This window comes from Camelus bactrianus, chromosome 35, assembly GCF_048773025.1.
Source record: "Camelus bactrianus isolate YW-2024 breed Bactrian camel chromosome 35, ASM4877302v1, whole genome shotgun sequence".
Lineage (NCBI taxonomy): Eukaryota > Metazoa > Chordata > Mammalia > Artiodactyla > Camelidae > Camelus > Camelus bactrianus.
Genome location: NC_133573.1, coordinates 15,956,031 through 15,983,112, shown reverse-complemented (window position 1 = coordinate 15,983,112; position 27,082 = coordinate 15,956,031). Strand labels below are relative to the sequence as shown.

General features: G+C 41.0%; 1 pseudogene; it reads right to left on the bottom strand.

Moving 5' to 3' along the window:
• Positions 1-4,650: 4,650 nt before the first annotated feature.
• Positions 4,651-7,644, bottom strand: LOC123612047 (paralemmin-1 pseudogene; annotated as a pseudogene).
• Between the last annotated feature and the right edge of the window lie 19,438 nt (positions 7,645-27,082).

Below are 27,082 nucleotides of genomic sequence, written 5' to 3'. Positions count from 1 at the left end.
TCCTTAAGAATGTTCCGACTAAGCACTCTGGGTATGCACCATAATAAGTAAAGTTTCCTACTTTTATAAGTTAAAAACAAGTATCAAGTCAATTATTGCTTCAGGAAGGAATTAAGGAAAGATCATAGAAATCATTTATAATTTTCCCCAAAGAAAATTAGGGGAATCCTAAATTTCCAACCAAGCCAATATTCTATATGCCTTATTTTTTTTCTCCCCTTAAAATGAAATTGTAGAGCATCGAAGCTTTAAACTAGAACAAAGACCAGAAATTTTGTAATCCTATGGCCTTGGAATTCAAATTTTTGTTTTGCCACTTGCCTGTGTGATGTGCATCAAGTTAGACTCTCAGAGCTTCGGTTTTGCTCATTTGAATGTTGGGAATCTTAATATCTGCTCTACAGGGTTGTTTTATATTAGATGATATAAAGCAGTTAGTAGAATGGCATACAGGTCTCAATAAATGGTGTCACTGTAATTAGTAGTAATTTTGATTTGTGTTACTCCTAACTACGTGCCCAGTTTCTTCATTTGACTTCATATTGCCCTGTCAACTTGACACGTTTATCAACCTGCTAATCTCCTCAAAAACACGACCTCCTTTCCCTGATACTTTACATTTTTTTAATTGTCACCACTCTTTCAGCCAAAGCACTTTGGTACTACTTTTGGGGTTTTTTTACAAAAGAAAAATAAATAATTATTGTTTTCATAGTTATAAAGTTGATTATTCTTTATAGATACATGTGATGAATATACAAACAAACAAAAAATGCACTGTAAGTCATTATCAATATCAGAGAGGAAAAGAAAAGAAGAACAAAAACAAATTTTCTTGCTTTTCTTCCACAGGGTCATTTTACAGGAGAGAATTAACTGCTGTAATAATTTCTTCGGGCTACCTTAACAAATTACAATAAACTGGGTGGCTTAAAATGACAGAAATATATTTTCTTACAGTTCCATAGGCCAGAAATCCAAAATCAAGGTGTTGGCAGGGTTGGTGCCTTCTAGGGGCTCTGAATGAGAATCTGTTCCCTGCCTCTCTTCTAGCTTCTGGTGGTTGCAGAGATTACTTGGCATTTGGCTAGTGTCTGCATCACTCCAGTCTCAGCCGTCTTCTTTACATGGCCTTCTTCCCTTTGTGTCTCTTCTGTGTCTCTGTGTCTCTTTAAATCTCCCTCTCCTTCTAAGGACAATAGTCATTGGCCTTAGGCTTCTCCCCAAGTCTAACATGACTTCATCTTAACTTGGTTACATCTACAAAGAATCTATTTCTAAGTAAGGTTGCATTCTGAGCTTCCTGACGGACATGAATATTGGCAGGATACAATTCAACCAAGTACAACTATAAGTAAAAATTGATTAAAAAAAAAAGAGGAAATAAAGTGAGACTTCACTCTTTTAAAGACACTACCACAGAATCAGTCTTTTTTTATTTGCTCTCCTTTTTTGTTTCTTTTTAATTCTTACTGTGACTAACCCTAAAGTACAGAGTTAATATTTTTTTAAGGGTGTAATCTGATCTTTTTTGATTCCTCCAGTCCATAAACTTGGCCCTAATTGGTTTGGGACAGCCATCTCATGGCTGTGGGAGAGGAGAATTAGGATTTGTTATTTGTATAGAAATAATATCACACTTTGATGTTCAAAACAGGTTTTTGCAGCCAAGATAATTTCCCTGTAAACCTTCTATTTAGTTGAAAAGGAATTTAATAAATTCTTTTGGCACTAGTCTCCCTACATTTTGGCATATTAATTGCTAAACCAGGAATTTGGGTCATAGAGTAACCCCCAAAATATAGAAAATACCAATTATTGTGATTAATGCTTAGCTAGTTATTTGGAATTAGAATGTACAAGGTAGATAAAAATTCCCTGGTTTCCTGGATAGTGGGAAGAAAATTGGGGGAGAAAGGGAGAAGAGTTAAATAAGAAGATACGGGTAAAAAACTTATCTTCTAGGTAGGATGAAAAAGTTCATGATGGGCCATCACTCCTGTCATAATAAAATGGATAGCCATAAAATCTACATATGTTTTAAAGACAGCCGAGAGCTACGGGTGCACAGAAATATAAAGGGACTATGTTCCACAAAAGGGTAAGCCTTTCCTGAGTGAGCAAATACTGGTAGCCAATTTCATCCCAGAAGGAAATTGTCCTGTCTGAACATGGGCAGGACAATGATTAGGTCTGCAGGCAGAAGGACTTTTCAGGGTAAGGAGGTACCAGCAGAACTTTAAACCATCTGCTGATAGACTGGAATGTGGAGCAGCCTCAACTCACCCTAGTTACCAGATAGAAGAAAAGGGTATGTCCTTTTCTGGAAGTAAAATACTCCTTACTTCCGTTTATGCAAATCTTTATTTAGAGTCTCTGACACACAGTAAAAACAATGAGAAACTTGCAAACAATTATGAGAAAATAACCATCACAAAAGATAGCTAAAAGGAACTGACCCACAGATGACCCAAATGTTGGAATGAGCATATTAAAGTCGTCAACAATTATAATTGTCTTAAGGAAAATACAGGAAAGGATGGGAAAAAATCAATGAAAAGATGTAGAATTTTAAAAGAGTAAGAAAATGCTATTAAAGAGCCAAATTGACATTCTAAGTTTGGAAAGTACAATATCTGAAGTTAGAAATTCATTGAATGGGCTTACTGGCAGACTGGACACAAGGACAATAAAAAATGGTCTAATACTTGTAATTGGAACCCCTGAGGGGGAAGGGTAGGAGAATGAGGCAGAATAAATATTTAGAGAATGGCTGAAACTTTTCCAAAATTGATGATAGATATCAACCCACAGATTCAAGAAGTTCATCAAATTTCCATCTGGCAAAATACTAGGAAAGCTACACATTGGCACATCATAGTCAGATTGCTGAAAAGCAAAGCAAAGGGCAGCCAGAGGAGAAAAGACACATTACACTCAGAGGAACAAGAGTAAAATTGACTTCTTGTCAAAAACAATAGAAATTAGAAACAATGTCATGACTTCTTTAGAATGCTTAGTAAAAAATATGCCTGCCTAGGATTTTATACCCAGCAAAAATAAATTTCAAAATGAAGCTAGCATACAGACATTTTCAGATAAACATAAGCTGGAAGAATAATTTCCCAGATGATCCAATACTGTAAGAAATAATACAGAAGAGCTTTCAAGCTAATAGAGAAATACTCCCAAACTGAAGCATAGATCTATAGAAATGAATGAAAAGTATCATAAGAAGTAATTTTAAAATATTTTGAATGTTTTCTATTGAATTTTTATGTACTATATAATACACACAAAAATAAAATACATGATAAAAGTAGCAGAAAGAGCAGGAAGGGTTAGTGAAATTATAGTTTGTAAGGTTCTTGTATATGAAGTGATAAAATAATAATAATAATAATAATAATTATTATTATTATTCATGGTAAACTGAGACTGTTGAGTGTGCATATAATAATGTCAAGAGTTAACCATTAATGAAATGTGGAAATGTATAGCTAAAAAGAAAAGGTAAAATGAAAAAATAAAATTTTTGTTTAGTATAAAGGAAGGCTGAGATATTTGAACAAACAGCAAGATAGTAGACTTAAGCCATATCAGTATTACATTAAGGGCAAAAGGAATAAATATTCCATTGTCTGATGTTAGTCTGAATAACAAAAGAAGATCAAATTATGTGCTGTTGATAAGGGTCACACTTTAAACAGAGGACACTGATACGCTGGTTGAAAGTAAAAGGATTTTAGAAATTATGCTATGCAAACACTATGAAAAGCTGATGTGGCTGTATTAATATCAGACAACATCTGATCAAATGCCTATTCAAATCTTTTCTCAGTTACCATATAATCATCTTAAACTCAACTTGGCGAAAAGTGAACTCTACTTTTTCAGCTTGTGTTGAAGCCTTTTTATATTAATTTAAGGTGACAATATTATATCAGTTTTTAAGTCCAAAGTTCTTGGAATTATCTCTTTCCTGCTTCACATCCAATCCCCAAGGAATTCCTATTGCCTCTACTATCAAAATATATTCAGAATCTAAGCACTCTGTACCATCTCCATTGCTGCCACCCTGGTCTAACATACCGGGAGCTTGAACTTTCTGGCTTTCTGCAGTAGGTTCTAACTGAAGTCTACACTTACATACTCCATTGCACAGAAGTTTTTCAATATAGAAGCTGGAACGATCTTTTCTTTCTTCTCAAGAATGAGAGGCTTATTTATATATTTATTTTAAATATTTTTAAAATTGGGATGAAATTAATGTAATAACCACAAAAGAAGCCTAACCATCTTAACATGTACAATCCAGTGCTATTTACTACACTCAAAACAATCTGTAACTGCTACCTCTATTTAAAGTTCCAAAACATTTTTATCATCCCCTAAGAAAACCCCATAGCCATTAAGCAATCACCCTCCTTTCCCTACTCCCTCCATCCACCGGCAACCACCAATTGCTTTCCGTTTCTATGAACTTACCTATCATGGATATTTCGTTAAGTGGGGTTGTTCAATATATGACTTTTGTGACTGTTTATTTCACTTATCATAATGTTTACAAGGTTTATCCATGTTGTGCATCTATCAGTACGTCATTCCTTTTTATGGCTGAATAATAGCCCATTGTTTGTACATATCACATGTCATTTATTCATTTATCCATTATTGACTTTTTTTCCCCAGCTTTTGGCTATTGTGAATAGTGCTGTATGATCATTTGTGTGTACATATTTATTGGAGTCCCTATTTTTAGTTCTTATTTTTATTTGAAAATTTTGAAACAATTACAGACTCACACAAGAATTTAAGAACAGTACAAAGAACACTTATTTCCTGAATCATTTGCAACTATGTTGCTGGCCTTATGCCCCAACTTTCCGTATACCTTAGCGAGTATTTCCTACAAACAAGGACACTCTCCTAAGTAATCCTAAGACGACCACTAGAATTGATATATTACTACCATCCTGTCTTCAGACCTCATTCAAGTTTGCCAATTATCCTAATAATAGTCTTTTTTTTTTTTTTTTTTTTTTTTGCTGTTCACACTATTTATTTGCTTCTCTGGGAAAGTCAAGAACATCAGGGCCTCATCACACATCAAAAGCAGAGGGGAGCCAAGGGCACTTCAGTGGGGGCTCACAGCTCGAGGACTCGGGCGGACTCCAGTAGGGAGGGGGATTCCACGGCCACTGCCCAGGGTCACCTCAGAGAGGGTCTTTCCTCCCAGCCACCCAGGGGCAGAGCTGAGATGGGGACCCAGGCTGTGGTCCAGGGTGGCCCCTACACCCACCCTGCTGAGGAAGGAGCAGCCTGTGCCCTAGGCACCAGGCTGCAGGCTCCTGGGGGAGGGGCTGCGATGGGGCCTGGTCGTCCACAGCCCACACGTGAGGGGCTGTGAGCACGTGTATGAATGTGCCTCTGGGGATGAGCGTGGCTGCCACCAGGGAGATGTGTGTTCATCTCTGGGTGTCAGCTGCTCTCAGGAGGGGAGCCCCTCGCCCCTCACCCCTTCCAATGAGGGGGGCAGGTGCACATCAGGCTGGGCAGCAAATGGCGGTCTCCAGCTGCAAACCAGGGGATGCTCCCTGCCCTGGGCTGTGTCCCCCTCCACTGCCCAGAATGCGCCAAGCCCAGCAGAGCTGGTGGTGGGCCTGATCTCTGGGCTATGGTTGGGGAGACCCAGAATCCTGGTCCAGGCAGGCCGGAGAAGGGGCTGGGGGCAGCCCCCCAGGGTCCCCAAATTAGCACCAGGAGGAAGGAGGGCCCAGTGGGGTGGGAGCTCAGGACAAGAAAGGGCTCATGTGGCCCTGCCTTGTACAGGAGGCAGCTCAAAGACCTCTGGCCGGGCCTGGCCAGAAGACAACACAGGGGTCACACCCTTCCCGAGTGGGGGGGCATGTCCCCAGGGCTCCCCCTTCCCAGGCTCCATCATCTGCTGGCTGTGCCAAAGAGTGTGTGGAGCGAGGGGCACATGAGGCTGGGGGTGTCCCGAGGGACCCATGCTCCATTCTAAGACCAGGGAGCCTGGTCTCCCTAGAGAGGCACAGCGTCACCCTGACTGCCCAAGATCCAGACCCAGTGCCTCAGCCTTCACTTCCAGAGGCTGAGCGGGGACAGAGCAGTCCCCCAGAACCCCTGGCTCCCCAAGTCTCTCTCTGGCAGGGTGTCCCCTCAGGGACCTCATTGGAGGTGGCAGGAAGGCACAGGCAAGAGGCCCAGAGGTGGCAGGTTGGCCTGGGGCTGTGTGGAGGCCCCGGGTCACATCGGCCAGGACCGCTGTGGGCTAGAGTCACCTTGTGGAGCTGCCGCCAGGTGAGAGGCCCTCGTGCAGGGAGAAGCGGGAATGTCGGTGTCTCTCCTACCGGGCATGGGTGCACGGCTCAGTGGTTTAGGGTGCGTGGGTGTGGTGATGGGATGGCGGACCCCTGAGCCTCTCCTTCCAGTGAAAGACAACTCAGGAGGAACACATGACGACACAGCGCGTCCTGGGCCCATGACTGTGGGTGGAGGGTGGGCAGGCGCTGTGAGGGCCAGGCTGTGGGTGTCCGGTGCAGAGGCAGGGCCGGGGTCTGGGGGGCCGGGCGGTTCACATGATGGAGCAGCGTTTACAGCGCTGCTTCTTCATGTCGAGGTCCTGGGGGTCACTGGCGGGGGCCTCAGGCCCCACCTGGTTCTCTTCTCTGGAGCATTCAGTGGCGGGAGGTTGGGGGGGGGGGGGAGGCTCGGCTGCACTGCCGTTGGGCGGGGCAGGCTCCTTGGGCTCGGCTGCGTCTTCGATGACCCCCAGCTCTGCAGTGACGGTGTCCTGCAAGCCCAGCGCCTTCTGGGTCTCGGCTTCACCCTCCACGTTCTGGTAGCCCATGAAGATCATGGTGACTGGGGGCTCCTGGCCGGGCTGGATGCCTGGCGGGCCCGACGTGGCCTCTCCCGGCTGGGCCTGAACTCCCGTGATCTCCCGCCTGGAGGGCGTGGTCCGGATGGCCTCCTCTGACGGTGGTCCCCGGGGCTCCACTGGCCCTGCCACGGACCCCGCTTCGCTCAGCGTGACCTCCTCTGCCTTGTGGGTGAGTTCCTCCACCTCAGAGGAGCTCAGGGGGTGGATCCCATTCTCCGCTTTGCCGTCCACGGCATGGACCACTGCCTTCATTATGGCGGAGCCTTCCACCATCCTCCTGAGGGTGTTGAAGATTCTCTTCTCCTTGGGCGTGCCCACCGGTGTCTGCTGAGAATTCAGCACCACCTCTGCCTTCTGGTCCTCCTGGGCGGGGGGCAGGGCCGGGGCCGGGGCGCGGGCTGGGCTCCGGGCTGCTGTGCCCTCCTTGGTGGCAGGCAGCGCATCGGGGTTCTCTAGCTCCTCAATCTCCTTCTCCAGCCTGGAGACGGAGCCCTCCAGGAGCCGTGCCTTCTGCTCATCCTCCTGCGTCTGCCTCCTCATGTCCTCGTCCCCCTCGAGAAGGAGGACGGCATCCCCTCCAGCAGCCAGTGTTCCCGCAGCGCCTTGGACTTCAGGTGCTGCAGCTGCCGCCGGCCTTCCTCCAGCTGCCGGCGCCTTAGCTCGATCTCTGCCTGCTTCCTCCGCTTCTCTGCAATGGCCTGGAGCCGCTTCTGCTGGGATGTTGTCTCTGCCGCCATTTCCCCGCCGAGGTCCGTGGGTCCGCGAGGCCGGGCGGGGCGGTCGCGGGGGTGCGCCGCCGCTGCGCTTCGCTCTCGCCCCCTCCCGCCCCTAATAATATTCTTTACAGCAAAAAGATTTTACGCAGAATCGCATATTGCATTTAGTTGTCAGGTCTTTTTGGTTTTTTTTTTTTTAAGTTTCCTTCAGTGGGAAAAAATTTCTCTCTTGAACTTAGGTAGTGTTGACATGTTTAAAAATTACACGCAGGTGATTTTGTAGAATATCCCCCAGTTTGGAGTATCTGAAGGTTCCTAATGATTAGATTCAGATTGTACATCTTGGTCAAGGATATCATAGAAATGATGCTGTGTTCTCTCAGACGATACATGATTTCAGTCACTGGTGGTGTGCACTCTTCCCATTTGTAATTAATAAGAATTTTGCAGGGAAGAGGTAATTTGAAACTGTGTAAATATGTCATTTGTCATCAAACTTTCCATTTATTCATATGTTTATATCTGTATGGACCTATAATTTTCTATTTCATTCAATGAGTTATAATTTGTTCCTTTTATTATTTATTGTAATGCTCAAATGGTCCATATTTGATCAATGGGAACCCCTTCAAGCTAGCTTCTGTGTCTTTTTAACATGTCGCCTTTTTAATACTTCTGTGATTTCTAGTACAAGAAGGTATATCATCATCTTATACATTCCCTGCACTAGCTTTGGAATTAATCACTTATCCAAGGAGCCCCAATTCCTTACAGTGAAACAGAGTATTTAGAAGCCATGATCTGGGTCTTAGGAGTTCTCACTGCTATGGGGGTGTCACTGTTCCCAGCCCTCTCAGTGGACAGATTAGGGAGCGGTATTTACACACATACATCCACATTTAGATTATAGGCATGCCTCAGAGATAATGTGAGTTTAGTTCCAGGCCACTGCAATAAAGTGAGTCACCTAAGTTTTTTGGTTTCCCAGTGCATTTAAAAGTTATGTTTATATTATGTTAAGTTTGCAATAGAATTATGTCTTTAAAAAATGTACATACCTTAATTAAAAATACTTCATTGCTAAAAAATGCTATCATCTGAGCCTTCAGCAAGTTGTAAATTTTTGTGCAATAGTAGCATCAAAGATCACTGATCACACATCATCATAACAAATATAAAAATAATGAGAGTCTGTTTCTGTTTTGCAAAAAAGTTCATCTGTATCACTTTTTTTAGATTCCACATATGAGAGATATCATAGGATATTTGTCTTTGTCTGACTTCATTTAGTGTGTTATAGCACAGGGAACTATTTTCAATACCTTGTAATAACCTATAAAGGAAAAGAATCTGAAAAAGAATATATATGTATGTGTGTGTGTGTGTGTGTGTGTGTGTGTATATAACTGAATCACTTTGCTGTACACCAGAAACTAACACAACATTGTAAATCAACTATACTTGAATAAAACAAATGAGAAATTTTGAAATATTGTGAGAATCACCCAAATGTGACACAGAGATATAAAAGTAAGCAAATGCTGTTGGAAAAACAGTAGAAAAATAGGTTTGCTCCATGCAGGGATGTCACAAACCTTCAATTTGTAAAAAATGCAATATCTGTGAAGCACAATAAAGCAAAGCACAATAAAATGATGTGTCTGTATTTTTATAACTGCATATATTGAAAACCAAGAGTTTTTACCAATTGGCTTCCAACAAGACAAGGTTTGTTCTAATCTTCTCCCTTTCACGTTTTTAACTCCCTTTTATAACCATGAGAAACTTGGCCCCCATTATCTCTAATAAGTTTCCCTATTTGTAACCATGTTTCTATCTGCACCACAACCCGCTCCCTTGCCTGTACACCCTCCTCTCCCAGCTTGGGCTGTAACAGCACTTTCTGGGCTGCACTGTATGCCTCCCACAGCCAGATGCTCTCCTCACCCAGCACGGGCTCTGATTCCCTACAGCAGACCACCCCTCTGTAGAGGTGCCTTCTGCAAACCCTCAGACTTCGATTCCTCTTGTTGGGCCCCCCATTTGGTGGTCCTCCTCACCTGCTCAGGCTCCAGTATCCCATGTTGGGCCAGCCCTCCTCACCCTGCTTGGTCTCCGACACCCTGTGCTGGGCAGGCTTCCTGTGTAGATGCCCCCTTCACCTCACTTGGGCTCTGACCCCCATTCCGGGTCACCCTGGCTCCACCCCCTCCATTCTGCTGGCATGGATGCCAACCCTGCTTTGTGCTACCTCATGGCTTTTGGAGTTGTTCAGAAAGAGGAGGAGAGAAGAAGAAACAGAACAATTCTTTTAAAACTTAAATCAGATAAAAATGGTTATAGCAATTTGCATAGCCATCAGCACTCTACAAGGTATCTTATTCCTCTATATCCTCCTGAAATGACTCCCTCTCTAATGCAGAGCAAAAGTCAAAGTCCCCATAATAGCATCCTAAGCCCTACTTGACCATTGCTTGTTACCCCAGTGTCTCAGCTCTTTCCGACGCCCCCCTCCCATCCCCGTGTTCTGACTTTCCTCGCATACTTGGCTTCCTTGCTGTTCCTCAAATATGTAAGGCAACCTCCTGCAGGTTCTTTGTTGTAGCTGTTTCCTCTGGTCCAAGCATTCTTCCTCCAGATATTCCTTCAAATATCTGTGCAAATCTCATGTTAGTAAGCTCTAATCTGATGCATTCATTTGCTCAGGCTGACATAATAAAATACACAGCCTGGGTGGTTTTAATAACAGAAATGTATTTTCTCATGATTCTGGAAGCTGGGAGTCCAAGTCCAAGGTGTCAGCAGGTTTGGTTTCTTCGTGGCCTGCAGATGGACACTGTCTCATGCCTTTTCTCTATGCATGTGCACATCCCTGGGGTCATAAATCCCTGGTATCTCTCTCTGTCTTAGCCTTCCTTTTTAAGGACACTATTCAGAATAGTTTTATTTAAACTTATCTTTTTAAAAGGCCCTGTCTCCAAATACAGTCACATTCTGAGATCTGAGGGTTATGACTTCAACATATGAACTTCGTGGGAACAAAGTTTAATTTATAACATCTGACCACCTAACATAATGTTGAAATTTGCAATGACCTGGTATTTCCAATCAACATCACCTTGTTCTACATTTTTATTTCCATAACTCTGATCAACTTTTACCATAGTATATAATTTGATCGATATATATTAAGCTTCTCCTCCCGCTATTAAAATATATGTTTTACAAGGGCTTAGAACAGTGCTTAGTAACCACTCCATGCATTGCGTCTAGTGAATGAATGAAATTAATATGTCCATTTATTGTTGATGAACATTTGGGTTATTTCCAGTTTGGCGAAGAATGTGCAATGAATATTATTTTAAATGTACCTTGGCATACATGCGTCAGCATAGTCTCTAATGTATGCCCAAAGTGTGGAATTGTGGGGTCATAGGGTATTTGTGTTATATTATTTTCCTAGGAATGCTGTAACAAAATACCACAAACTGGGTGACTTAAAACAATAGAAATTTATCTCTCATAGTCTGAAGGCCCAAAGTCTGAAACAGAAGTGTCAGCAGGGCCATGCTCCCTCTGAAAGTCTTAGGGAAAACTCCTCTCTTTCCTCTTCCTAGTTTCTGGTGTTTACTGGAAATCCTTACATTCCTTGGCTTGTAGCAACACAACTCCATCTCTACCTCCGTCTTCACATGGCCTTTGTCTCTACATGCCTGTGTCTATGTTTTCAAATCACTTTCTCTTTTCCCTTATAAGGATACTAGTTACTGGATTAGGGCCTCCTCTAACCCTGTATGACTTCATTTTAACCTGAGAGAGAGCATATCACAAGGTACATGAAAGGCAGGCTTGAGCTACAACTTTCGTTGGGCAGGTGACATTTAGGTAGACAGAAGACTTCAGCCCTGGGACCAATAGATGTGGCCACTGCCCACCCAAGAACTAGCACAAAGCCTCCTCCTCCTCGCCAGTGCCTTGGAGACACGTAGGTCACTGCCTTCCCTTCGCATACGTGCACAGCATCTTAGAAAAGCACGTCAGAGGGAGATCGCCTCAAAGATTTCAGTTCCATTGTCCAAGGGGTACATTGTCCAAGGGCTACTGAACAGCAGCTGTAAGAACTGTTTAGATGATTGGCTCGGACTAAGTTTAAACCAGGTTAGGCATTTAGTTTTTCTTTTTTCCCACTTACCTGTGGGTGCAGGAGAAAAGCCAAATGAAATAAAGACCAAATTTACAAATACTTTTTCTGTGCAAAAGTGAGTCATGACGTGTGTCAAGAAATTGCAGCTCACTACTAAATCTTCCAACTTGCTGCCTCTTTTGCCACTACCCATCCTGCATTTTGAAGAATTCTTAAAATGTTTGATTATTCTCTTGTTCCACCCAAGTGTATAGGTGGCTCCCTCTTCTTAATAAATGGTACATCAAATGTAGGCATACAGTGTTCTCCAAGGCACTGCCTCACCCTGCTAAGCTAAGTGGGGCCCCTCCAACCTCACAGCAGTGTCTACATTCTGCATCCTGTCAGGATCCCCTGCCCCAATGCCCCAAAACATTCCACGTTGGTGTTTCTGTCCAAATTTATGGTCATAATGTTCTTTTTGCTAAAGATATTTCTTCTCTCTTCTTAAAAGCACTCTGATTTCATTCACGGCCACGTTTAAAACACAAGAAAGGTCTTTCCCATTAGTAAAATTGTTCTAAAATCTTATTGTAGATACTATTTTCTTCTGATAGTTTGTATATCAGCCTCATCTTCTCTTTTTGGGAAACTCTACCTTATGCCATTTTCCATTTCTCTATGACAGTTAGCATGACAGCAGGTTGTAGTACAGACATTTATTATGTAGCTGATAATGGACAATGTTTGAAGTGGAGAGGAATAAAAAGAACCCTACTTCCAATTATTAGTTGCAGTTTTAATTTTTTCATTGATGCTGACTTTAACTTGTAATGATGTAGTATATAATTACTTCCACTCACCCGGCAACACCTCTACTTACATGTGCCCAGGTAGCAACAAAAATATCCTTGATTTACTCTTTATCATCCCAATAGTATGTATGTATATATGCATGTATGTATATTAAAGTACAGTCAATTACAAAGTGTCAATTTCTGGTGTACAGCACAATGTCCCAGTCATGCATACACACACACCTATTCATTTTAATGTTCTTTTTCACTAAAGGTTATTACAAGATATTGAGCATAGTTTCCTGTACTATACAGAAGAAAATTTTTTAAAATCTATTTTTATATATCATGGCTAACACTTGTAAATCTCAAGCTCTCAAATTTATCCCTTCCCACCCCCTTTCCCTGGTAACCATAAGATTGTTCATTATGTCTGCAAGTTTGTTTCTGTTTTGTAGATGAGTTCATAGTGTCCTGTTTTTCTTTTCTTTTCTTTTCTTTTTTTTTTAAAGATTCCACATATAAGCAATCTCATATGGTATTTTTCTTTTTTTCTGGCTTACTTCACTTAGAATGACATCCTCCAGGGACATCCATGTTGCTGCAAATGGCATTATGCCGTCATTTTTTTTATGGCTGAATAGTATTGCATTGTATAAATATACCACCACTTCTTTATCCACTCATCTGTCAATGGACATTTAGGCTGCTTCCATGTCTTGGCTGTTGTGTATAGTGGCTGCTGTGAACATTTGGGTGCATGTACCTTTTTGAATTAGAGCCCAATATTATTTAGATCATTTATACTTGTGTCACTTAGCTAAGGGATCCTAATATTCAATTATCATATATTAAATAATCACTACACACCTATGGGGTATTATAAGCTTCATTTAAAGGGTGAGGAAACTGAGGTTTCAACTGGTTATTTGTCTAAAGTCACACAATGAGTAAGTGATGAAGAATAAGGATTTGAACATGGATCACTTAACTCCAGAACCTCGGCCATAGAGGCTTCCATAAAATACATTGAAATTGATGGCTTAAACATTAGGATCAGACAGAGACAGCACAGCCAGAGATTTCTGAAACTTGAAAGAGGGTGAGGGATGGGAGGTGGGGCAGTTGTGCCAAAGTTCAGCTTAATTCACTGTACTGCTCAGCCTTGCACTTTCCATGGCTATGAGGTCATGGTGTGCTTTGCAGAGAAACAAAAAAGCTCTGTTGAGCAACTTTCCCTAGAAGTTCTGTTTTAAGTCTTTCTAGACTCCCTCTTATCTTTGTGAAATGAGTGGGACTGAGCTTATTTTTATTTGAGGGGTAGTGAGACTGAGATGGAAAGAGATGCAGTGATTTTGGGACATGCTATTTCATAATAACAAACTAAGTAATGTTCCCTACCACCCAAGTCCAAGAAGTGGCCATGGGTTCCTAACAGGCTTTTACTTCCAACTAACAGATACTGTAATGCCTTTGTTTACTGAGAAAGTTAAAAAAAAAAAAAAGCAGTACATATTTATGAAGTAACTACACAGTTTTGGCCAATGAAGTTACGTTCAGAAAGGCACCAAAAAAAGAAATCGTTGACAGCAATAAATAGGCCTCTAGGACACAAGAGAATGGGGACAGTTAAATGTCTGGGATTAGAAAATGTTTTGTGTGTGTGTGTGTGTGTGTGTGTGTGTGTGTGTGTGTGTGAAGAGTCACATTAATTAATCAGTACAAGAGGTTAAAGTCTGTAAAGAATGTGAAGCAAATGTTCCTGCTGAAATGGTAGTGACTTGAATTTCTTTTAAACAGAACCTGGGTTTCCTTCCTCATTTTGTGCAACTTTAGGGGCTCCATGGAGCCAGTCCATTCAATCTTCCTGACTTAAGCATCCTGCTGTTGACACCTCCTGGGCCTCCAGAAGCACAAATCAGTAGTATGGTACTGCCTACTTACAGAAGAAATCTCTCATCTGGGGAGCACTCAGTAATCTGCAAGTCTTCAGAAACCCACAGAAACCTAGAAGTTTCACTCTGGATGCTCAAAAGACATAAGATACTAGTCGTTTATGACACTGAGTTCTTAGATTATGTATGTTCAATTAGATGTATGTATTTTACATAGAATATAATGTGGCTTTTATAGTATGCAGCCATGTACTATGCTAATGCCTGATATTATTAAAATAAAATGCATCAAATACTGATTGATCTTTTTGATTCCCTCCATGACTCTCAGTTCAGAAGCAGATTGCAGGTTCATTATAAAATGGGGTGGTACTAGGGCAAACTCAGGAGGCCATTTCAGAAAATGAGACTCTAACTTGGCAACCTTCAAGAGACAGGTAATAGAAGCGATCTTCTCACTGACTTACCCAGGAAGGGGATGGTGAAGGGGGCACACACACCAACACATTCACTCCTTCATTCATGCAACATAGATAAGTGCTAAGCACCTACTCTGTTCCAGATGCTGACGGTACAGAGGCAAGGCAGATGACCATAGATTGTACGATCTTGTGCGGCAATCACCACAATACACCAAATAACTAATGAAAAGACTTCTAGTTAACCCAACTCATTGCATGGGCTCCTCTGTTTCATATAAAAGAGTTTACAATTTGAGAATAAAATGTTCTTTTTAATTTTGTATGGTTATTCTAGATGTTTGGGCAACACCCAGGGCCAATGTTCATTTTGCTATGTTTTGATTTCTGTACCTTGGCAAGGCAAGGGATATTTGTGGGTGATTATTCTGAAAAATTTTTTTTTCTGGATTAGATATGCCACCTACACTGTCCTCTCATAATCATCATACTCTCCTATTAATTTTTATTTTGAAGTTCTTAACATATAAAAATATATTTTCTCTACTTTGTTATGAACTTACTTATCATATACCCCATTATTTATAATAGCATTATGTAAAATATCCATAGCTTGAAAATACCCTTTCCTTTCAAATGTGGTTTGAATTTGCTAGTATAAATATTTTGGCATAGGGAAAAGCATTTTTAACAAGCAGGTGGCATTTAAACTATTTTATTGAGATGGCATAAGCCCAGGAAACATGTTCGAATTTTCAAATATAATTTGATTTATATGATTTGACTAAAGTTTATATTTTGGTTCTCTGTAAACCAGGACCAGGAGAACTAATTAGAATCAGGACTCAAAGCTACAAGGAGTACTCATTGATTCAGATCATGAAAAGACCACAATGATCAAGAGCAAACATTCATCTCCCTCTTCATCCAGTGTTCAGGGGGTTAAGTGCTGTTTGTTTCAAATCCTTGGCATTAACTCCATCTTCATAATGAAGAGGACAATTAGCATCTCTCTCCATTCACTGTTAAGATGTAGTATGTTAATTAGCAAATCGCTCAGTTAACAGAACTCAGTGAAACATACCACTTGTTTCTCATCTTTCCTCATCTACTTGAACATATAAACCATTGCCACATTGAGGAAAGTGCCCAAAGCTCCTGAAATGCATATTTATTTACATTTTGACTGCACTAAGAACCAGTGTTCTGGTATTTAAAACAAGGACTGGTATACTGTGCACATGTGGAGGTGATCCAGTCACTCTTTTAATTTGATTTAATTATATCACACAGTTGGGAATCTGTAAATATGCATACACAGAAATGTCCTCTCCTTTTACACATTTCTGATGCTCAGAAAGGTTAAGTAACTGCCAAGGGACGCAGAGCTCAAGTAGTAAAGCTCAACTTTTAACTTAGGGTAGGGTAGCTTCAGAATCTGGAATTTTTCTTTTACTGCTGATGGTAGATGGCCTTCTGGGAATACATACATGTCACAGAATAATCAGCAATGTGGTTAAATATGTACGAGTTAGTCATCTTAGCATTAAAATAGTGAAAATCGGAAGTAGCATAAATGTCCAAAAGTTCAAAAACAGTAGAGTTTATGGTACAAGGGATTACTATTCTACCATTAAAAATCATGTTTTTGAAACACAGAGCTATTTGAAGATACTAATAATATAATGCAAAGCAGAGAAGTAAAATCAAATTATAAGCCAGCAGGGACAATATAAGCCTATTTTTTTTTAAGAAAATATATCCGAATATAAAATGTATAGGAAAACAAGACTGGAAGACTAAAACATTTTCAGATATTATTTATATTTCTGGATTTGGAATAATGAGTAATTTTCATTCTTTTCTGTATACTTATCTGTTTTTTTAAAATTGTCTTCAATGATCATATGTTAGTTTTATGATTAAATGATGGTAAATTATATTTTCTAAGAGAAATGTACAAATGTAACTCTTCAGTGTATTAAATTCTTTCTTTTGACAATGCAGTAAATATTTACTAAATATCTACCATCTTTCATGGACTAAGAATCAAGATAGGACACAAAGTTGTAATTCATGAGCTCTGCCTTCAAGGAGCTTCCAATCTAGCTAAGAAATAGAAAAGGGTGTACATGCTGAGTCTGTAAATCTTATGTACTAAATATTGAGTCACTATCTTTTATATTCTGGGTTCTGTGTTGATCATATTCTCCTTTAGTCTGGACCACGGTTCTGTGAGGCCATGCTTTTATTCTCATTTTACTTAATCAATGAGGTACAGAAAAAGCTGCTTAAAGTAAGCTATGGGGCTGGTGTTCAGAGTCCTGGCTCACTGGCTCCAAAACATCTGCTCTTGTAGCTTCTGAGGATGAGAAACTGGAGCCCAGAGAGATTTATCTACTGGTGAAAATAGAGCATCATTTTAAATGGAGATATTGATCAACTTTGACAAGTTTGATGAACTGATTCCCTCATCTCCCATCCTGCCCCACCATCGGAATAACTGAGTCGACAGGTTAGTGAGTGTGTGTATCTTCTCTATGGCCTCTTTAGAATGACCTTGGGATCATATTTAATCATTTGCTTGGCCATTTATTCATTCAATATGTACCTTACACCTTGTAGGTAGTAACAACCAGGCTCAGCACTGATGATACAAAATATACATGAGATGGAATTACTGCCTTCTAGATGCTCACAGGGGGGATGATCTGAACAATTAGTTATAAAGTGTGTGTTAGGACTGCTGTAATGGAGGGGTGCTAATGGGCTGAGACCCCATCAAGAAGGAGGCCACTAACCCTTCCTAGGGAAACCAACTAGTTTATAAGCCCATCGAAGGCAGCAGCTCAGCTAATTTATTGTTTCTTCCTACCTTTGGAACCATCGGTTCTGCATCACAGTGGAATAAATAATCACCCAATAAATACATGTTAAACTGTTGATGTTGATTGAGGAAGCCAGGAGTCAAGGGAGGTCATCACTTAAGTTTTACGATGACCAGTATAAACATTTTCCACTTGATCTTCTACTCAGAACAGTTTCCATCACCCCCCAACCACTACCCATCATCGTTCACATCTTCTGAAGATAAGACAACTCTTAGGAAAAGCATCAGATCATCCAAACGAACAATTACTGCTTCCTCCCTCTTAATCTCAGATTGGTGGCAGAAGCAGGGAAAGTAAAGACATGATGGTCAGACACCCTACTCTGTCTGAACTGGGTCCATGGGTATCAGGACCTTCTCCAGGTTCTATAAACCAATGCTACCGACATTGCCCAATTCCTGATTCAACAACACGCTTCCTTAGCTCCAGCCCACCCAGGATTGACACTCTGCCTCTTGTATGCCAATGAGGTTCTTATTCCCAGCTTTTGTTCACTTCATTTTTACCTCAAATGCCTTCTTCTTTCCCTTCTCCCAATCTTTTCATAACATCCACTTTATTATTAAACTTAAAAATATTCATAGTGTTTGACCCACTGCCAGGAATTTAAAGATTTACTCCCAAAAGTTTATTAAAAATCATTACATGGTAGTTTAATAGAGGCTTTGTCTATAAATTAGGAAATTTGGAAATAGCCGCAGTACAATTCATTGGCAACTGTCAAAGTGTGTTAGGTGGCATCAGCATGGTGAAGTTCTGTGCAGCCATCAGGGATTGCCATTTTCCACCTTGTATATACTTAGAGGGGAGGGGGGAAGTAATTGGATTTATTTATTTATTTACTTTTAGAGGAGGCACTGAGGATTGAACCCAGGACCTTGTGCACGCTGGGCATGTGCGCTACCACTTGAGCTATACTGTCCCCCCTCTACCTTGTATATTTTGAGCTGAATTATCTCATCTCACCCAGGTCAGGTTTGCAATGCTTAGCATCCTCCCCCACCCCCAATCAACTTTACCTCTAAACTCTTCCCACTGCCTACCTTCCAGCTACATTCGCTTTCTTTTTCCTCTTGGAACATGTCAGTCTCATTTCTACCATATGATAGACACTTTTTCTGCCCCCACCTCTCCATGACTGACTTTCTTGCCACTCAGTTCTCAGTTTGGGCATCTCCTCCACAGGAAGTTCTATCCCCACCACCCAAGCCAGGGGTCTGCCAACTTTTCTGGTGAAGAGCCAGTTAGTGAAGAATTTAGGCTTTGCAGGCTAACAGGCAATAACTTAAGCAGTCTGAGCCACTACTGTCACTGAAAATTTATGATCTTTCTAAATATGTAAAACTGCAAAAACCATTCTTAGCTCACAGGTCATACAAAAACAAGATGGCAGGCAGGACTTGGCACAGATCATAGTCTAATCTGATTCAATTTCAAGAAGTGTCTCTGGTTATTCTTAATCACAATGCCCTGCTACATTTTTATTGCAGCACATATCACTGCCCACTATTTTATTTATTTGTTTTTTTGTCTCCCCACAGTAGACCAGGGGTAATACCTATCTTGTTCACTGCTACATGCTGAGTACCTGTGAGAGTGGTTGGCACATAGCAGTTACTCAACAAACATTTGTTGAATGAATGGTAAAATTTGAAGGCATACTCTACGCTCTTTTGGGGGCAGGGGTCATGGGAGAGTCATCTCGGCATGATTCATAGTCCCTAGGGGATTATCCTGAATTTTTTTTCGAGTGAAAGAGCTCTTCAAACTCAGCCTGTGCTAATAAGATTTTGTGTAAGCTTACTTCAAATACATTGCACCATTTTCAAAGGAAACAAGAGTGGAACCTTTGTCTTCCATGAATTTAGCGTTTGTGGATGTCTTTTTTCAGGTGATGGGGAAGCTCATGACATGAAATAATTTGTAATTTTGCTGAGAGGTTAATTTGAACCCTTGAGGCTGGTGAACAGGACTCAGCCTCTTAGAGGCTAATGTGACCAGAAGCCAGTGTGCAGCCTAGGATGTGTGCATCTAAGGGTGGGGTGGGCACAACTTAGGATCTTGCGGGTGTATGAAAAATTTTTTCTTCTGCCAGAAAATAGGTAAAAAATGCCTGAAATGAAGACAACTTCTAGAATGATGAGGTAAGTGAAGGAGACTAAAAATGTATTAGTTCTTAGCCAGAAAATAGACCTTTTGGATAAGGAGTGGAATGTTAAATTCACTGGTGACTAGGATCTATGATATAAACAAGCCAGCCATATGTTCTTTATGAAAATTAGAAAAAGCAGAATTTGTGAAATGGATTCAGTAAGTGTTTCAGCCAGGACAGAAGCTGCTCATCAAGTGAGAGTTGGATCATTTGCATCTTATTTTGCAGTTATACAAAACTACATTGTACCAGGAAAATGATATATTATGATGGTCTTTATGAAATTGAGAAATTTCAAGGGTTCCAGGAGCTCTCCCTCATGAGTTAAAGGATCTGTTACTTAATGAGCTCACAGGGAGTTGGCATCTTCACAAACAAGAGATGGAGATTAACCTACGAAAAAGAATTAATTAGATAGAAATATTAACAATGGTAAAATTCAAAAGTTGAGGATGCTCCGTCCTATTGTTGAAGTGTCCATTTCTCTGCTCCTTCCTCAAAAACTGCCTTCACATTTCATTCTCATCATTATGTACTGTTGATCCTTTCCCCTCAATTCCCCTGTCAGCCGTTTTCCCCTGGAAATGTTCTACCATTAACAAATGCCTTACTGTTTAATGTTCTCTCTGAAAGTTCAGAAAATGACATAGACAATGTCTAATTATTAGCTTTCACAGTATGACCAGCGTCAACATTGTTCCAGTTTGCATAATTTCATGGACAGAATCTGTTTTACTTAAATATCATCAGACTAATTTACTCTGGATCAATGGGCAAGCGAATAACAATTATAAGACGACTGCATAGACAGAGCCTATTCCCGGGGCAAATCTGTTTCATCCAAATGATGAAAAAGTAGCAACATAACATTTGATATATTAACTGGTGTGCTTCATTCCTGGCATTACTTTGCACCTCTCCCTTTACCCTGATTCAGCCATTGGTACACCGCCGGTTAATAAATTGCCACACTTGGATCAGAGAGCCAAGTTTTGAGTTTGGCATTTTAAAAGCTGAAAATCAAGCGTGAAATCTTTTGATTTGGAAACATATACAATTAGTCAGTTTTTCTTATGCCCGGAAACAGATAAAGATTGTCTGCACTGGGGGATGGGAAGGGATAGTCAGAGAGGAAGCAAGAGAACTGCAGTAGGTGTCTCTGAGAATGGGGCCATTACTGTGCTGGACTGAAAATCCCTGGATGGGAATAACATGCAAAGGAAGAAAAGTAGGTCATTTTTGGGAGTCTGAAAGTGGAGAGGAATTTTGTCCTCTGTTTCCTGGGTAGAACCCAAGAAAGCAGCAAGCCCTCAGGTCGTCTGCCCCGTGGGGGTTGTATCTAATCATCCATTCACTCATTTGTCCACTCAGCATGTATTTTCTGCCCATCTAGTGGTAGGCACTGTATTTGCCACTGGGAATGTCAATGTGTGGAAGCATGATGGCCTTGGAGCAAAAACCTATGGCCTGATGCTGTTCAACAAATCTCTTTGCTCACAGTCTGCCCTGCCAAGCTGATGATGCCTCCATCCCTCCAGTGTTCAAGACAAAACCTTGGCATCTTCTTTGACTCTTTTTCTCTCACACCGTGTATCCAATCCAACAAGAGATTCTGTTGACTCTACCTTCAAAGTATATCTAAAATCCAAATACTTCTTTCCACCTCCACTGCTACTGAAATAGTTCTTAACAGGTCACTGTGCTGCAAACTTCCTTCTGGAGTGTGTTCCAGGTATAACAACCAGAGCAACTTTATGATCTAAGTCAGATGACCTCAGTCCTCTGCTCAAAACTCTCCATGAGTTCCCCATTTCACTCAAGGAAAAGCCCAACCCAATCTGCCCCTCCCCATGGCCTTTCTGAATGCATCTTTGGATTTTCTCACCTTTCCTCACTCTACTCAGCCCCAACTGGTCTTCCTGCTGTTCCTGGAATGAGCTCACTCCTGCCCACCGTCCTTTTCGCCTGCTGTTCCCTCTGCCTGGAATGCCCTTCTCCCTACAACCCACCTGATGAGCATCTTCATCTCTCTCAAGTCTTTGCTCATATATCGCCTTCTCAGTAAGCTCTATTCTGACAAGCCTGTTGAAAATTTCAAACCACCAGCCCCTGCCTGTGCTCCTAAATTCTCTTTACCCTGCTCTACTTTGTTCCATAGCTCTTATCAACTTCTACCATACTGTGTAATTAGACTTATTTATTGTGATTATTTATCATTTATTTCCTCCTCCCAGAGTGCACACATCAAGAAGCCAGGGATTTTTTTTTTTCAGTCAGTTTTGTTTACTGGAGTTTCCCAAGAGTCCAGAACAGGTCCTGGAATACAATAGACACTCAGAAGATATTTACTGGCAGAAGTTGTTGAATGGGTTGCTTCACAGCATAGTGTAGGAAACAGTGGAATGCTTTCTTAAGCACTTAAAAGTAGCACACTTGTGTTGGAAGATCTTAGTCTCACAGAGTTCCTTCATCAGTGTGGCATGGAGAAGGGCTCAGAAATGGATGAGGAAGAGTTCAACTCAAGAGATAGACCATTCAATGGGAGATTTGCTTCCACTTATGCATTTTAAAAACCTTACTAAATACCTACAGTTTGTGAGACATTCTGTACAAATGAAGTGCGTATAAACTGAATTGCTGGCAGCTTCATGGATTTCTCTGTCTGTATTCCCCTGGGACATCAAGAATAATGTGTCCAAGATGGAACATGTCCTCAGCCTCTAAATCTACTTCTCTGTTCTTTCCCTTGGCTAAAGTCATCTCCATCCATCTGAGTCATCCAAGTCAAAAACCCTGGACTCTTTCTAGGCCACTGCTACCTAAAGTGTGGTCTACAGAGGATTTAGACCACAGATTACCACTGCAACAAGAAAAGAACAGAAATTGAAAGTAAGTGTCAGAAACTTGTACAGCAAGTTGACATTTCTGCAACATCCAAGCATGTGATCATTTCTTTTGTTTTATTTTACAAAAGAGGTGGTCCATAATGGATTGGGAATTCCACAATTTAGACCTCACCAAGTTAGGTTGAGAAGCACTGTTCTAGAATGCTACTTTCCCCTCACCATCATCCAGGCTGACATCAATTCTGAAATACCTCCCAAATATATCTCAGATGTATTCTTTCTCTGCTTTATGTTTGGGTTCTTATTTCTTATCTGGCTTATGACAATGGCCAGGTAACTGCTTTCTTTCTCTTTAGTCCTTTCCACTCCTCTAACCATATACCATATTGCTTCCAGAGCAACATTTTAAGATGCAGATATGATCACGTGCCTCCCTGTTTGAAATCTGACAGTGGTTCTCCACTAACCACAGAATAAAATATATGCTCTATTGCATGAATTTCAAGGTCCCCTAACAATCTGGCCCTTTTCTATTTAGTTTAATCTTCTGCCATTCTCCACTCTGTAGTCTCTATAATAACCATATCAAATCAGGGTTACTAAATACATTGTCTTTTTTTTTTTTTCCAGATCTCTGTAACTTCAAACATTCTCTCCCATGCATCTGTAATAACTGTCTGCATTTGCTCCTTGGAAAAGTTTTTTTCTGTAACATTCCACTCAATAGAATCATACTGGGGTTGGGGTAATGGGAGCAGGACAAAGTTTATTGTCACATCTGGGTCAGAAGTGAGTAAAAGAGTGAGCATATCAGGGCAGGATAAGAGAAGGTCTAAAGCTTGGGGTGAGGGTTTCTGAGCCAAATGCAAAAGAAGACATGGCTCTGGGCTAGTCCAGATCTAGGAGACAAGAACCAAATCAGAGTGATAGAGGACAAGTTGTGATGTTGAGGAGCAAACTCTGAGGTCAAGAGAAATGTCAAAATATGCCCCAGAAATGAAAGCTGGAAACTAAGCATGACCCAGGCCAAAGTACTATCTGGAATCTCAAACAAGAGCAGGAAAATTGCACACTCCACCTGCACTGAGGTCTGCTTGATGCCTTGTTGATGCTCCAGCTAGTTTTTTGTCTCCACTTGCCCACTACACAGAGGTTCTCACCCTAGGATGCTTTTTGTTAAGGAGTCTGAAACCTTCTGCTCAGATAACACCTTCTCTCATCTTCTTGCCACAGTTTGCTTAGTGTATATGCTCATATATTTATTAGTTATTAACTCATTTTACTGTAATTTTTAAAAACATATTTCCCCCCTCTGCTGCTAAACCATGAGCTTCTGGAGTATAAATCTGTATGTTACTTATCTTCGTATCCTCAGTGCCTGACACAATTCATTGGCATGTAGCTGGAGTTTGAACAAATGTTTGTGGAATGACTTATTAAGGGAATACACAAGTGTTTATTTAGGACATTCAAAAGGAGTAGACTAGGGCAACCTTTTAAATTGTCCTTTAGTATGCTTCATAATTCACTATAAAATTTTAGGTGACATCACCCTGGCAGTGATCATTTGACCTCAAGTTTCCAGTTAGCATTATGCAGGGGAAATATGATCTACAACTAATACACAACACAATATTGAACTGTTCTTGGAAAATAAGTCCAGGACTAGATTCATATGAAAAATGGAATGGTCCAAGTTATGCATGAATCTCACCCAGAGGTCGGCCAACTTTTGCTGAAATGTTTTAGCAAATATTTTAGGCTTCGTGGGCCATACAATTCTCAGTTGCAACTACTCAGCTCTGAATTTGCAGTGTGAAAGGATCCAAAGACAATTCATACATGAATGAATGTGCTAGTGTTTTAATAAAACTTTGTTTACAAAAATGGGCAGTGAGCCACATTTGGCCTGGGCTCTGTAAAATGTCCACCCCGATCTTGTCAGTTCTTCCGATACTTTGTTATCAGAAGGGATCAGAGTAGGAGAGAAAAACAGACACCGATGATTACTACATAGCCTGAGCTCTCTACTTGAGATTAATTATCTTGCACTGGAGTATCACTGGGACCTGTGGCGGGGGGATAAGAAAAAAGCAAATCATTCATGCATTTTATAGGCTTCTGCCCAGACTCAGTTCGCATCAGCTCTGCTCACTCTTCATTGGCTACAGTAAGTCAGATGGTTTTATCTGACTTCGAGGAGACATCCGCTATGAATATAAGTGAATAGCTAACGTCTACCAAGATTTTAGTAGGAAAATTAAGACTTTTGCTAAGTGGATTAAATGTCAAAAGTTTTAATATCTGAAGTTATGCCAATGTGTGTGGGAGAAAGCGGAGGTCCAAAACATTTTTTTCTGGCTCATTTACTCCATTGTATATTTAGATAGTGAGGACCTTCTCCAAATATTTTGGCAGTGGGAAATGGAGGTATTCCTCAGAGTACTGGATATTATTTAACATCTTGTGGTGTTGTCAAATCAAGGTTTAAAGAAAATTTAGTAACATTAGAAGTAGCATTTATATGACAATAAATATTATCAGTTTTCCTACATGGAAAGACAGCATGAAAATAACAGAGCCAATTTGGAAACTAATGAAAATTAGGAAATTGAATATGGGTAATCTTGGCTCTTTGTGTGTATTTGATATAAAGTCAAATTCTGTCCTCAGTGACCCCTACACAATTTGCACCTCCAGAGCTGGGTCCTTTGTTACTATGTATAAATGCACCTGATGCTGTATCATGCCATCCCCCATGGACAGGAGTGACAGCTAGAAAACTGGAGAGTAATTTGCAAGGGCTTTAAACCCATGACTGGTTTTCACTGGCTGCCATCCACAGGGGGCTGTTCACACATTATGGGACATAGCTTCACTAATCACCACAGCCACTGGCTGGCTAAAGGCTTCCAAGGCTTCAGGGCTCATGCTGATCTTAATGCTGCTTCTCTCTGGTTGTCTATTAATACTTAAGAGGGGATGATGGGGGATATTGAAGACAGCAGATCTTCCTGTCTCCATCCAGGAGCTGAAAAGGAGAGGACTACATTCCGGGGCTCATGTTTTAACATGATGATGCTATCTATGCATGCTGATTTCACATTCCCACCTTCTGAGCTTCTCTTTGTACAGGTCAGTAATGCTAGAGGGATCCAGTGTGTTCGATGCAGGTGGATGTCTGAGTTAACTCTAAGTTTAGTTTATTTGCCTCCCTCCACCATGGCACAGTATATACTATGGTGGATGTGGGCCCAGAGTGTTGGTCAGAAATTGTGGAATCTCTTTAAATCAGTGGTAAGTTTGACTAAGGAGTTGTCTAAGTTAATTTTTGTAAGGAGGGTAAATATCTTCTGGTCAGTGTAAGAATCCTAGCAAATGATTAAGCTTACTGCCTGGGACTTATTCTTGATTCTTAGACAATTTCATTGTCTATCTTTTATTTTCTATGAGGTGCAACATTAAAAGGCCAAGTAAACAAATTTTTGTTAACTTTCTGCTGTTTCTTGGTCAAAAAAACAATCATAATCCCATCAATTGTAGCACCATAAGAAATACCGTGTTGGGCCAGACCAGTGGCGCAGCCAGCATCTTATCCTTGCCTGTGATTTAAACAGCTTTAACCAGTTTTTTGAAGAAAGTGTATGGTAGTTACCATTATTAAGTCAATCTCAACTGTGCCAACATTTTTTTTTTTTAACTTAAGGAGGCTTCATTAGTATCTACTTTTTCTGAAATCATTTTAAGGATACATAAAAGTGGAAAAAGCTTTACCTAGATCCTCCTGAAAAAATTGTTTTTCATTTTATCATCACTTCTTATCTTTTACAAGATAACACACAACCCTGTATGGCCGCTAATGCTCTTGGAGAAGGGGGAAGTGTCTGTTGAGTTAGGAAGTGGGTGTTACATTTTATCTGTTTGGTCCCCTAGATTCATGCCTCTCCCTTCTCCCCCAGGTCTGTGCCCTGGGAGGCTGACCTTTGTAGGCTACATCAACTACCCTTGCATTACCTTCTGATTTCTGTTAGGTTTCAGCCAACAGGAGGCACCGGCAGGAAATCAGAGGAAGACAGAAAGGTTGAGGAATTTATCTCTGGCTCCCTCATTCTGTGCTCTGAGGTTGGCCTGGGCTCTATTTCTCTGTCAAAGACTACAGCTCTGCTGGACAGCCCTCTCTACAGTGTCAGCTCTCACTGAGTTCCAGTAACTGCTCCCACACCTTCCCTCTTTCATCCTAGGCTCAATTTACTTGTGTTGCTTGTCCCTGGGTGCTTCATCAACCCTTCTTTGCTACTCTTAACAATAACCTTTTGCAAATAGTTACTTTCATTAG